Here is a 13,093-nt window from a genome sequence, read left to right as displayed (position 1 = left end):
TGTGACCCCAGTTAGCAAACCACAAGTGAAAACAGCTGCTCTCGGGCTCTGGGGCTGCCTCTCCTCCACGCATAAAAGTTTGTGATCAGATGACGTTGCCAACTCATTCCCTTCAAAGCCCGATGCAGGCATTTGGCTCCGCGCGCTGCTGGAATCGTCAGCAGACAGAAGTTGTGCAGAAATAGAGAAACGGAGCCCCACCTCCATGCCACCCCCGCCCCCACAGAGCTGGGATGGGGCCCCGTGCTGCTGCATCTGGATGGGCTGTCTGCGCAGCTGCTCTGAAACCCAAGCACAGGCTTCTAGAACTGGCCCAGGTTACTGCTGGTGTGGGAGGAGCTGAGGCAGGGTCTAGGGACCACGTGGGCACTCCTGCATTAGCAGGTTGGGCCTAAACCAGAACAACGGTATTTTTCCACTTTGCCCCCGTCCTTACAATCCCGAATTTATTCCCAGGCTGGCCGGTGCCACAAGGACGGCAGGGGTTACATTGGCAGCCTTGCCCTCCGTGGACACCACTGCCAGGCCAAGCCACCGCCCTCCGCATCAGGTTCCAGCTGCCACGCTGGGAGAGCCTCTGTGGGGCCCCAGTCCTCATTTCTGGCATCCCCAAATGCCCTCCTTCACCGAGCCCCCTGCTCCTCTCATGCTGTGCGTACGCGCCTTGTGCAGATCAGCCAGTTAGGGGTTCCCTCGGAAGGAAGTCTTGTCTTTTCATTGTGGCCTTTTGTTTTCTCTGCCGGCTTCCCTGTGACCTAGTTACCACTAGCAGGGTTGCTCGCTGGACATGCTCAGCGCCGGGGGAAGACTTCCTCACCACCTGCTTCCATGTTCTGTCCCCCGTCCTGGAACGGGGAGCCGGGTGCACGTCTAAGAGGAGGCAGAGTGAGGACCAGCTGGCCAGTTGCGGTGCGAAGACATCTAAATGTTTCCACTTCAGTGGAGTCAGGCCGAGTTCTCAAGACGACATCCCCCTGGCATTGGAGGGGTATTGAGACAGGGGCTGGGACCGAGCTCTGTGGGTGTGCAGGGCCCGATGGGGGAGTTCGGAACTAACCCGACGGCCTCAGGAACGTGGTGATGAGCCAGTGGGCACAGCTGCTCCGTCCTGCCCCACTGGGGCCAGCACCGAGGTGCGTGTATGTACACGCGTGTGTGTGCTGTGAATGCACGTGGGTGCCCACACGTGTGTGTCTGGTGAAGAGTGCGGCCTGAAACAGTCTCCCTGTGTCCACAACTTCTGTCACCTGCTCACCCCCACACAGACGGCCCTGCCCTCGGAGGCCGTGGGACCGTGAGTGTCTCCATAAAACGCTGGAGAACATCCACGTTTCTGATTCTCCATGCTGCCCTTCTCTGGATGTGGGACCTGGTCTTGGCCCTATGTGGACTGTCATTTGGAAGGTGACCTCTACCTTGAGGGGACGGAAGCACAGCGTGGCCGTTCCCTGGAGAGGACAGAAGACTTTCCCATTCTTTCAGAGAGTGTGGCATTGGCGTCCGTGGTGATGTCGCTTGATTCAATACCACGCCCATCCGAGACAGTCTCTCTGTTCAGTCCTCTGATTCTGTCCACGAGTCTCCAAATGTGGGCTCCCACGTGCTGCTTTCAGTACATCTGCGGGCAAGCTGTGTCGAGTAGAGTCACTTTTACTGCCCTTGGGACGTCCTCGACCTCCCCCCACACACATCGAACACCAGATCCACGGCCCCCAGTTTCTGCAGCTCAGACTAACAGAATTGAAATGCTCTCTGGATCCAAATGGATTTGCAAACCTACGGCCCTCACCTACTCTGGGTTTTATACACTACAGCTTACTACACTGCTTTCCAAGACAGGAAAAGAGGCGGACTCTGGGGCAGGTCCTGAGTGCACAGTGCCGCGTGTCGCACGGCATGGCCAGCGCCCCGGGTTTGGTGAGGCTGTTCCCCTGCGCCGCAGCCGACACTTTCCCTTTTGAGCCGGGCTTTCTTCCAGACAAAGGCGGCAGAGCAGGCTCTTGGCACGGAGGGCTGACGACTGCCAGGGTCGGAGAGAGCTCCACATAGCTCATGTTCGCGCCACTAAATTTTGGCTAAATCACAGGGCCAGGGCCATAATGGGAAGACATAAAAGAGGGCCACAAAACACTCAGGATTTGGGGGTTTTATTTAGGATATAAAAGAAATGTTTATCACCGTCCTACACATAATAAATATTTTTTGCCACATGCATTATCACTTTGCAACTTAAGCCGTATTTTAGAAATGGAAATGGCCCATAAAGGCCCCAGCGCTTCTGCTATGAACGCGTCAACCTCGCCCAGTGACTGGGAAGCAGGACCGACACGCTCTGCCCCTGCTTGGCAGCCTCGGGCGCGGGCAGCTTGCAGTAAATTGTTTCTCGTGCTGATTCATTAAACTCACACTTCCTCAGCCGGCCTGAACCCTGGTGGCCGAGGGGCTCTCCCATGAGGTCAGGGCAGCAAATCCTGGGCTCCTGGCTTGGGAGTCCCTTGTCCAGGTGGGGTCACGGGCTGCTGAACACCCCACCAGCACCCCTTGTCTCTACCCATGGACGGTAGAACTAGCAAGTCACACGTCGGGATGTGGAATGACAAATACTGAGTACCTACTAAGTTATGTCCCGGGGGAAGGAATGGGCAGACAGAGCCCCTGCCCGCTCAGGAGCTCACGGTGGCGCTCAGGCAGCAGCAGGGAAGGTAACCAGGCTGCCCAGCAAGTCAAGCTCTGGGGTGGGATGACACCTGAGGTGACAGTGTGGCTCCCACGTCTTCACTGCAGACTCTTGCCAAGCATTCTGCTTCAAGGCACCAACTTGTGTAATCCTTGCATGGACCCATGGAAGAAGCAAGACCATTGCCCCCATTTTATAGATGGACAAACCGAGTCAAAGAGAAGCAGTGAGCGCTTTGCCTGGGACAGGGGCACTGGCAGGCTGCCTCAAAGTCCCAGTGTTTAGCCACTGCTCAATGTAACCCCAGCAGTAAGGATGTCAGGTGACATCAGCAGAGGCTCTGAGCTAAGAGCTCCAGCCACCGACCCACCATGTCTCCTCCAGGGCCCATAAGACCCTCAGGATATCCTCAGGCAGGAGAAGTCTGCTCAGAGCCGCAGATCCAGCCCACGCCTGACCTCAGTTTCCCTCCAGGGCTGACGGATGGTCAGCGTTGTTTAAATAGAGCCTGTGGGGTCAGAGTCTGGGGCTCAGCAGCTGTGCTTGGGCCGGCAGTTGAAGTTCTCAGAAGCTCACTGCTGCAAAACAGCAGCTCCCCTCTTGTGGGAACCCTCAGGGCAAGAGGAGCCGCGGGTGTGGACAGCTGCACAGAACGGGCTCGGGCCACCCCACCTGCACAGCAGGAAAGTGTTTATTCGCTCCTGACGCCCTTGTTCCTGGGAAAGGGCTCTCAGCTCTGGGCTGTCCTGGGTTGGCCGGTGCCCTGCGCCCATGGAGGAGAAAGGGGGATGGGGGATGCAGGGAGACGGTGAGTCGAGGGGGACAGAGTGATCGCCGCATGTAATTGCCCCTGCAGAGGTATTCATATAATCCCATTTTCCTATTATGCAGGCCGAGATAGGATGGAGAATATATAACCTGATTACGCACCATATAATGTAGTAAGCCGGGGAGGTCTTAAAATTAAAACATTTAAAAAGAACTATCTGGGGAGGTAGTTAAAATCCATTTAAATCCTTATCAAATAATGAAAATATCTTCAGGAAAAAAAAATCAGCCTCTTAGCTTTGTGTTCCCTTCCAACATCATTGTATTTTAAGCTTAAGTCTAAAGACAAATTTACATGAAAATATTTAGGATTTTAAAGTCCCTTTTGGCCACAGGCTGAGAAAGCAGGCTGGTTACAGGGTGGGCTCCTTAGACGTGGCGAATCATGGGGTGATGGTGGCTGTGGGCAGCGCGGGCGTGCTCGGCCTCTCCACCCCCCTGCACGCCAGTGCACAGGCCAGCAGCACCCCATTCTCCTGGGAGGGCACCTGTGGGTGAGGGTCTGTATTCCATCATTCTAAGCCCCCTGCTCTGAATTCCAGAATTCTCTGCCAAGGTCAAAGCCAGTGATGTGGGGAGAGTGTGCCAATGGCTGGGCTGGAAGAGCGTCCCTGGGGTCCCCTCAGAGAACGAGGTGCCTGCACGGGCCCCTGGCAGCTTGGGGCTCAGGCTCCTGCTGGCTTACCTTGCGGACTCCGGGCTCACACGGGCTCCTTCCCCCAGCTCCTCTGAACCGTGTGCTCACTTGCTGTCCAGGTCGGGGGCTTGGAGGTGGAGAGACGGCCTGTCCCAGGCATCTGCTTGACCCACTGTCCGCCTTCCCTGCCCCGCTGCCCAGCCTTCCCAGCTGTGGGGTCAACCTCCTGTAAGAAATGCTCCCCCCTGTCACTTCCAGAGGCTCCACCTGTGTTGGCTGAGCCTGACTCACACGTGTCCCCGGCGTCGGCCTTCCCTGGGTCACAGGGGCACCGCAGAAGCCTCAGCACTGGCTGACCCCACAGCCAGCCGGGACTGGCCGTCTATGGTGCCAACCCACATCCCTTCCAGCCACGTAGCAGGGGCCCCAGCCTGAGCTCCCCCGGGCCTGGGAACGGGTGTGCAGAGCAGGACCCACTCTCTGCACCACCTCTGTCCATGCTGGGCCCTAAACTCAGATCCCTGGATGGCGACCTGGCTCTGAGCCCTACACGGAGGCTGCCCCACCTCTCCCTCACTGTCCCCTCATTTGGTTTTGTTTTGTGTTGATTTAGTCCCTACCCTGGTCTGCAGAGGAGGTCCAGCGAGGCAAGGTGACCATCGCAGGCAGGACTGGACACCTGGAGCTCCACAGGTGGCCAAGATCCCAAGGTCCTTGTGGGTGCCATGCTGTGGCGTGTGTCTGTGGGGCCCTGAGCAGCACTCTGGGGGAGCAGATGAGGTCCCCACCCTACGACAGTCCTGGGGCTTGATGAAGCCTCTGTGAATTTCACGAATGAATTGCCTTCCCAGCCATCCCAGCACCAAACAGAGCAGTAAAGGGACGAAGGGACACTGTCGGCCAGCCCTGTGATTGATGGGGCCGCCCGGACCGTGCATTTCCTGCAGGCTCTGCCCACCTATGGGGGGCTTCATGCAGGAGCCAGACTGGGGGGAGGGATGCAAGGGGCGGGGACACCCGGGCCCGGGGACCTTTATCCTTTGCTGCTCGGAACAACGACGCTTCAGTGTACTTAGATGGGGGTATGGGATTCTGGCCAACGATGAATCAGGGCCTTCAGATGGAGTTTTTCAAACACATGGGAGAGTGGACCGAGAATAATGACCCCTAGACACTCAAGCCTCCAACAGGAGCCACCAGACTCTAAAGCTGGGTCCCTCGAGTGCTCCCCTCCCTGTGTGGTCCGGGACCTCAGACCCCCAGCCGTTGGATTCTAGGGTCAGTGCTAACAGAGGAATGCCACTGAGCTCACATGAGGCACCACGGTCACACTCCGGGGCGTGACCCAGGCTGTGGCTCCAGCTCCCTGGTGCCTGCTGGAGTCTCAGAGTGGAGAAGCCCGTCCACAGGGGACCCGACATAAAGGGGGAGGTCCTGCTGCCTCGCCCTGCTGCACCGGCCGCGAGGAGCTGCAGGACCTGGGAGCTGCTCTCTGGACAGGCGTCGTGTCCTGGGTGCCGGAGCCCAGACATCACTTCCACTCAGAGAAGTCACAGGGCTAACCACCTTTCAGCAAAGCCGTGCACATGGTCGCTGGGCCCAGCCCGCGTTGCTGCAAGCTGTGTCTGAGACAGCTTGGCAGAAACCCACCGTGCTGGGCAGGCCGGGTCCTCATGCATTGGCTGGCTCACCTTCCTTCCTGCAGATCTCTTGTGCTCTGTAGACTGGCTGTCATCGAGGTGAAGGCCGGTGGGGAACCGCCACCTGGGACCCTGGGAAGTCGAGACTCAGCAGGTGCAGACGCCTCCCGGCCATGTGGGTCCTGACCCGTGCCGCACAAGGTCAGCTGGCCTTCCTGTGTTTTTCCTGATTTTAGAATCAGATACTCAAAATATGAATTTGTGATGAAAGTCCAATAATGAAATTAGGACAGAATTCACATCTTCAGACATGCTTATTGATAACCCCAGCAGAGTCATCGTACAAAATATTGATTGATTGAAAGATTTTTTTTTCTGCACAAGAAATGCATCAAGAGCTCTCTCGGTCAGCCCAGAGTTAGGAACGCAGGAAGAGCATAGTCCGAAACCCCTGGACACAAGAGCTCTCGTCTCCAGTGGACTGTGGGGTAGATCATTCTGCATCCAGGGTTTGCTGGGCCCCTGTGATGGCTCGGCCGTTCAGAGCCCACAGGGCTGCACTTGGACGTGAGCAGTGGCTGCCTCCCAGGTCACCCCGGGGCCTGCATGTGCCAGCACTGTGGTCAGGGCTGCGTCCGCCTGTTGTTGGGGTTGGGAGAGGGTTCCGGAGGTGGGTGCCCAGCCCCGGCCGTGAGGAGACTTCAAGATCTGCAGTAACGCCAGCCCTCACTCCCTGTGAGCAGGGTCTCTTGTTAGCAAGTGCTCAGAGTTGTCTCCCCATCAGGACAGAGGCTGGCTGTGGAATTTGGGAAGAAGGAGCTGGAAATGCTTTGCGAACAGAGTAAAGCCAGAGGGTGTGGTCTGGAGACAGGGGTCCCATGCACAGACAGACATGGCCTTTAAGGCTGCCCCAGCCTGTCCCAGAGCATGCAGGGGACCAGCCTGGTTCCAGGTGGAATCTTTGTCTCTGGGCTCCCTCCTCCCTTGGTATAGACAGCCTGGGAGCCAGTCCTTGGAAGCCACAGGGGTCTCTTTTGTCTTGCAGGGACACACACAGGGGCACCCTTCCCCTTCCAAGAGAGTCACTGGAGGCCAAGGCCACAGGCATGGCACCTGCTCCGTGGGGCTCTAAGGCCACACTTCCCCAGAACTTCACCCACGGGACCTGTCCCACAAGGTCAGGGCCATTTCTGTCCTTGGGGACCTGTTGCTCTGGGGCGCTCGTGCCTTGTTGCCATGAACCCCATATCCCTGCCATCTTCTTCTGCTTTCCTCATCTACCTGGACGGCTTTGAACAAGTGTAGGCTGGACAAGTGGGCCACAGTGGGCGCTGGGCTGGGTGGATTCGGGTGGAGGCAGCTCAAGCTGGGTGTAGGCTGTCTGGGTGCAGGGACCACTGTCCCACTGGCACCAAGGACCTGGGTCCAGGTTCCTTGAATTCTCATGATCGGAAAGCACAGAGGCTGTGGGGACTCACTGCACGGTCTGAGCTATGGAGGTCAGTGCATGGAAGGAACAAGGGTGCCACAGGGCGGGCGATCTGTCCAGGACAGGGTTACAAGACCCGACGGCAGGCAGTGGTGTGGCAGGGCCTGGGCATGTGTTCGTGCAACAAGAGCTCCCGTGGCTTCTGCACACCTACACACGCTGGAAAATGCGTGTGAGATCATTTGTGCACAGAAATTATTAAATGCATAATGTCCTTTTGAAATATTAATTTTATTTTGCCATAATGTTTTATGTAATGAGCACATAAACATGGAACATCGTGTAGCTGCTGTGTAAATGGGGTCCTGAGCCGTGGATCCACGCTGAACAATATTACAAGCATATTTTCCCAAGGGACGTGGCTTAGGAGGTGAATGTTTCTGAAGAGTCCCCTACTGGGCACTGAAGAGAAAGCATGGCCGGGGACAGAGGGGCAAGCGGACGGCAGGCGGGCAGGCACAATGGGGACACAAGACACCGCACCGACCAGCAGAGGACACGGCCTTCGGCGATGTGCCCAGAGAGCCTCCAGGTCCCATGGAGCCAAGGGCAGTTCCAGGCCCGTCCAGCTGTGGCGTCAGCCACTGTCACCAGCATTCCTTGTGGTGCTCAGATTGTCCCAGATTTGGCCAGTGGGAGGCTCTCGAGGTGGCCATCTGTGTCCTCTCACCATGTGTCATGGTTTTTCGGGAATAATGAGATGTCTCGGCTTCACCCAAGGCCCTCAGGGCTGGGAGTCAGGAACCCTGATTCCTTTTACTGTGCAGATAGAGGGGATTGTGTGGACATACATGCAATTCCTTTAGCTAATTATGGAATTTCATATGTATCTTTTTAATTCTAAATTTTATCTTTAAAATCATGGTTCACACTGATCCTTGTGTTCCGAGGGCGGTTCACACCAGACCTCCACCATCCACGCTTCATCTCCCTTCCCCCCAGCAAGCGCCCCCTTTCCCAGGTCATCGCACAATGCCACACATACCACGTAACACCACTGGCCCTTCAACAACAAACCTTGTTAAAATCCAAGACTTTGTTGCTGCTGTTCCCAGACTATGTCCCGCTAGGGGCAAACAGAGCACACAACTTAACAGGCATTATGTGACTTTTCTGTGTGACTTTCCTCATGGATTTGATATACACTGGGGTCCATGTAGCTCCCTTTGAATTCAGTTTTATGGCTTGCTTTTTTCCCTCATTCTCTCTCTCTTTTTTTAAAGTGGAGACCAATGCGGGGCTCGAATTCACAACCTCAGACCAAGACCTGAGCTGAGCTCAAGAGTCGGGCTGTCACCCGACGGAGCCGCCCCGGCACCCCCCCAATTCGTTCTTGATTACCGTTTCCTGCATGTGTGCACTATTGACACAGTTCCAAACCAAAACCGCACCACGGATTGAGCGGAGAAGCCCCACTTCAGCCCCACCCGCCACCGATTTGCACGCTCCTCACGCCCCATGCTTTCCGCGGCTCCGTCTGTACGAGGACGCAGTTGCACACCACGCACGCTCTTTTGCACGTCGTTTTCCTCACTTAACAGTAAAATGGGTCGTCCCCGGTGGGGGTGGAGAGAGGGTCCTCATCACGGTCCGCCATCAGCGCTGCGGTCCCTGCACGTGGCCTTGGGCCTGGGGTGCCTCCTGTAGTCCCCACCCCGTGCAGGTGCGGCTCCCCTGGGAGGACGTTGGTCTTTGAGGAGAATTCCTACAAATGCGTCCCTGGCCCAAAGTGTGAGTGCCCCCCGCCCCGTGGAGGCCAAAGTCTGTGCTCCAGCCGCCAACTTGCCACCCGGAAGGTCACTCTGTGGGGTGACAAATGGGGTGGCATATGGTTTTACGGCGTTACTCTCCATTATGAGTAAAGTTGTGAATATTTCCTATTTATCTTGAATTCTTTTGTAGTGATTTTACAGAATGAAAAAGTCTGCCGGTGTGTTTCTCAATCTTCTGTTTTGTTGCCTCCACATTTTGAGTTTCCAAGTACAAAAGCTTCTCTGACCTCCAGGCTAAAAAGGAGTTCACCCCACTCTCTCCTCACACTCCGTGGATCCATTTTTACTGTCGACTGTCCTGGAGGAATCAGCCCATTCCCCAAGGGGGTCTCCGGTCCCTCGCACCCCGAAAAACACCTATATCCTCCCCAGGGCTTTGGGAGATGCTGCCGTCAGTACACGCTCCATTTCCTCGCGTATCGGGTTTATTTATGGAGTTCTGTTTGCTCCTATTGGTCTGTTGATTTATGTCCCAGTATTACACTGTTTAAATCACAGAGGCTTTATCATATTTTTAATACCTAATAAGTCTCCCTTCGTTGTTCTGTTTTTAATTTTTTTTTTCAGATCTTTCGCGTTTGTTTCCGTGTGAAGTTTAGAATCTACTTGTTTGTTTTCAGGAAAAAACCTAATTAGCATTTTTATTGGTATCCCAGTAATTTATATGTTAACCTGAGGAAACAGGCGTCTTCATAACTTTGAATAGTCCTGCCCAAGAACAAGGGTGTCTCTCTATGTACGTGAGTCTAACTTTATTGTTTAAGAGACATTTAAAAGTTTTTCTCCTATAAGTTCACAGCTCTGTTAAATGTATTTTTATGTATTTTTTCTCTTTTTATTACTATTTAAATGATTTCGTATCCACTGTCTTTTCTTTGTAGTCATTGTATCTGCGAAGGCTATTTATTATTTTAATTTTATATCCTGAAACTTCACTACTATTTCATTTGTTTGCTTCTGTACGTTTTGGCTTCAGCTTGGTGTTGCTGACTTTAACTCCGTCTTCGATTCTTCGGGGTTCCAGACGGAGCTTCCTTCCTATGCCTCTGTGGCTCCCTCCCAACCCTCGGGCTGGCGCCGGGTCCCCCAGGCGAGGGCGCAGGGCGCACCTGTCTTAGCAGGTGCTCTCGTTAGACTGAGCGTGGCTGTGGGACTGCAGGATAGTTGATCATGTCAGGATATTACCACCAATTCCTATTGAACTGAGCATTTTTTTGTTGCTGCGTCGATCACGAACTGGTCCTGGGGGACTGGGCCCACCTGGCGGAAAGTGGTACAAGATTGTAGGAAGTGACGGCAGCTTGTCTGTGTCCTACATGCACGTGGGCCCTGCCCGTGGCAGGTGGACACGCTCGGATGGAAGCGTGTCCCAGGGACGCACAGGTCCTACAGAGACTTTTGACGGGAGGAGGTCTCGGGTACCACGTCCCCCGGCGCGCATCGCCCTCAGGCTTATGCCCGGTGAGCCTAAGCTCCAGCTTCACTCACTGGGGGTCGGGGTTAAGCTCTTCAGAAGCTATGTCGTTAATTCCCAGGTTCGGTGCTGCACACTGGTTTTGTGTTACGGCAAGCTCTCCTTCCTTCCTGGACCCACTGTTCTTGCAGCAGGTGCTTGTGGCAAGAGTGGGTTAGGGAGTGCCCCAGAGAGTGTCCCTGGAGCTCTTGACCTGCACCTGCCCTTTGGGGGCTGCGAGCGTCCGGGGGACCTTTCAGGAAGCACCATTCCTCGTCTGACCAGCATCCCCGTCCACTGAAACCTGGAGAGAAGACCGTGCTGTGCTGACATGGCCTCAGCAACTGTGGTTCAGAGGAGCAGGGCAGGACCCACAGGACAGCCACGTGTCAGGGGCTCACCTCGGCGGGGTCTCAAGTTTGGCCCCACGGCTCTATGGACACTGAGAGGTGGAATTCCAAGTACTGGGAACCCCACACAGCCGCTGGCACCCAGACACCCCTTTCCCGGGTGTCTTCCCACAACCCAGGGAGGTCCTGGGGGTCCTGGGGGCCCTGCAGGTTCTGGGGGGCCGTTCACGGAGCTGTAGTTGGCTTCTCCATCCCTCACTTGTGTGGAATAGCAGACACCCCCCCTTTCTGCTGGGGAGCCCAGCAAGTAACCAACAAGCCTCTTCTGTACACAGCAATCTGAATCAGGTAAGGGCTCCTCTTTTCTGCCCCTTCGCACAGTGGAATTGGGGGTTCCCACTGACCAGAGCCAGGCACTACCTCGGAAGGAAGGCGGGTACAGTTTTATTCTGAGTTGTTAACACACTCTTACTCCTGTGTTCCTCTCAGAAGGTTTGCATTTAAAACTCTCAACAAAGTTTCTTCAATGTGTTATCACTGCTCGAGCCTGAAGTTTCCTCTTGTGAACTCAGTTAAGGGCACCCCTACAATATACAATCTCTTTCCTATTTTTTAAACTGGCCACCTTTTATCTGCGTGTTTGCTATCATTGGCGTTATCGTGTTAGCGTCGTGACCGGAAGCCAGGGCACAGAAGAAGGGTGTACGTCTCTGCTGATTTCTTCAGTGTCCAGGGTTCTCGATGAGAATCCACACTTCAGCAGTCCTTGGCATGATTTCTGCATGTGTGTGTTCTCACTCTTACTGCTTTCTGTATCAGAAATAACATTTCTCACTGTCCGGACTCACGCCGTGCACTGGCTAGATCAAGAAAGGTGCTCTAAGTCTGATTCCAGTCCTTGGAAGGCACCCTCGGGGACCCACCACTGAAGGCAAAAAGATTGCCCAGCAGCAGAGATCTCACACCTGGACAGCTTCTGTCCCACAAACTGTGACTCTCAGACCTGGTTCCCTAGATTCAGAGATGTCCTCAGAGAGGCGGCATTGCCTTGCCCCAGTCACTCCAGGGCTCGTGGGCAGGTGCGTGGGGGAGCCCCAGGGGAGGAGAGCAGCCCTGAGTCCCCGGGAGAGTGTCCAGAGACGGTGCCCTTCTCGGGCAGAGGGCAGAGGGGCAGGGCAGGGGCGAGTCTACAGCTTCGAGCGGGGTGTGGTCTAAGAGCTGGACAGACGTACCCGCGTCCGACACCGCACTCCCATGTGACGGAGTGCACCGTGAAGTGCGGTTCAGGCGAGGGGAGGGGCAGCGCTCCTTTCTTGTTCTCGCCCAACCCCAACCCCAGATAGTTACTTAGACCTGGTTGCCAGACAATACGAGTTTGAATATAATCAAACAGTGAAAAGAGCTGGGAGCGTTGGGGAGAAGATCTTCAGATGTCATAATCCTGTAATGATTGGTAGAGTGTGATGTTTTTGAAAGAACTGGCCGGTCAGTGAAACAGGTTAAGACCCAGCTGTTTCAGGGCTCCAGATGCAGTGGGAACCGCCGATCAGTCGGGAAGGGATGTGCTTGTCAGGTACCCCACCAAACAATTCCTTATTCTGTAAAAAAATAAAAAGAAAGAAAGAAAAAAGAAAAAAAAGAGAAAAAAGAAAAGAAAGGAAAGGACAGGAAAAGAAGAAAAGAAAAAAGAAAAGAAAAGAAAAGAGAAGAAAAAAAGAAAAAAAAAGGTCCTTTGGGTTCTTACACTATGTGGTCATAGAACATAAATGCTAAACCGGGCGAAATGTAGACACACAGCCCAGAGGAAAGGAAAAGAAAGGAGCTTTAGAAGATTGAGATCTGGGTGGTAGGAAGTTGTTGTCGATGTGTGTTTGGTTGAAGTATGTGAACAATAAAAAAAGTCATAAGAGAATTATTTGCTTCTGGGTATGACTAAATGAATATTTAAAACATTATTTTAAAAGCATATTAAATGATTTGCAATCCCGGGGGCAGGGCTCGGGGAGGAGATCTGCAAAAACACCAGACAGGGGTCACTTTTCCAAGAGTCAAAAACTCCTGAGCAATTAACAAATTAAACGTCTCTCGTGTTCCTCGACTGCAAAGTAGCCGAAGGAAATGAGTAGATTGCTTACAAGGAGATTGTGGATAAACACACATAAAAATGATTTAAATTTGCTGGTGAATAGGGAGAGACAATTCATCCCAAGAGCGAGACATTTGTTACTCACTGAATTAGTAAGGTTT

The sequence above is a fragment of the Ailuropoda melanoleuca genome, chromosome 6 (genome assembly GCF_002007445.2).
Source record: "Ailuropoda melanoleuca isolate Jingjing chromosome 6, ASM200744v2, whole genome shotgun sequence".
Taxonomy (NCBI): Eukaryota; Metazoa; Chordata; class Mammalia; order Carnivora; family Ursidae; genus Ailuropoda; species Ailuropoda melanoleuca.
The sequence above is the reverse complement of the archived record's forward strand: the minus strand, read 5'-3'. Positions refer to the sequence as shown.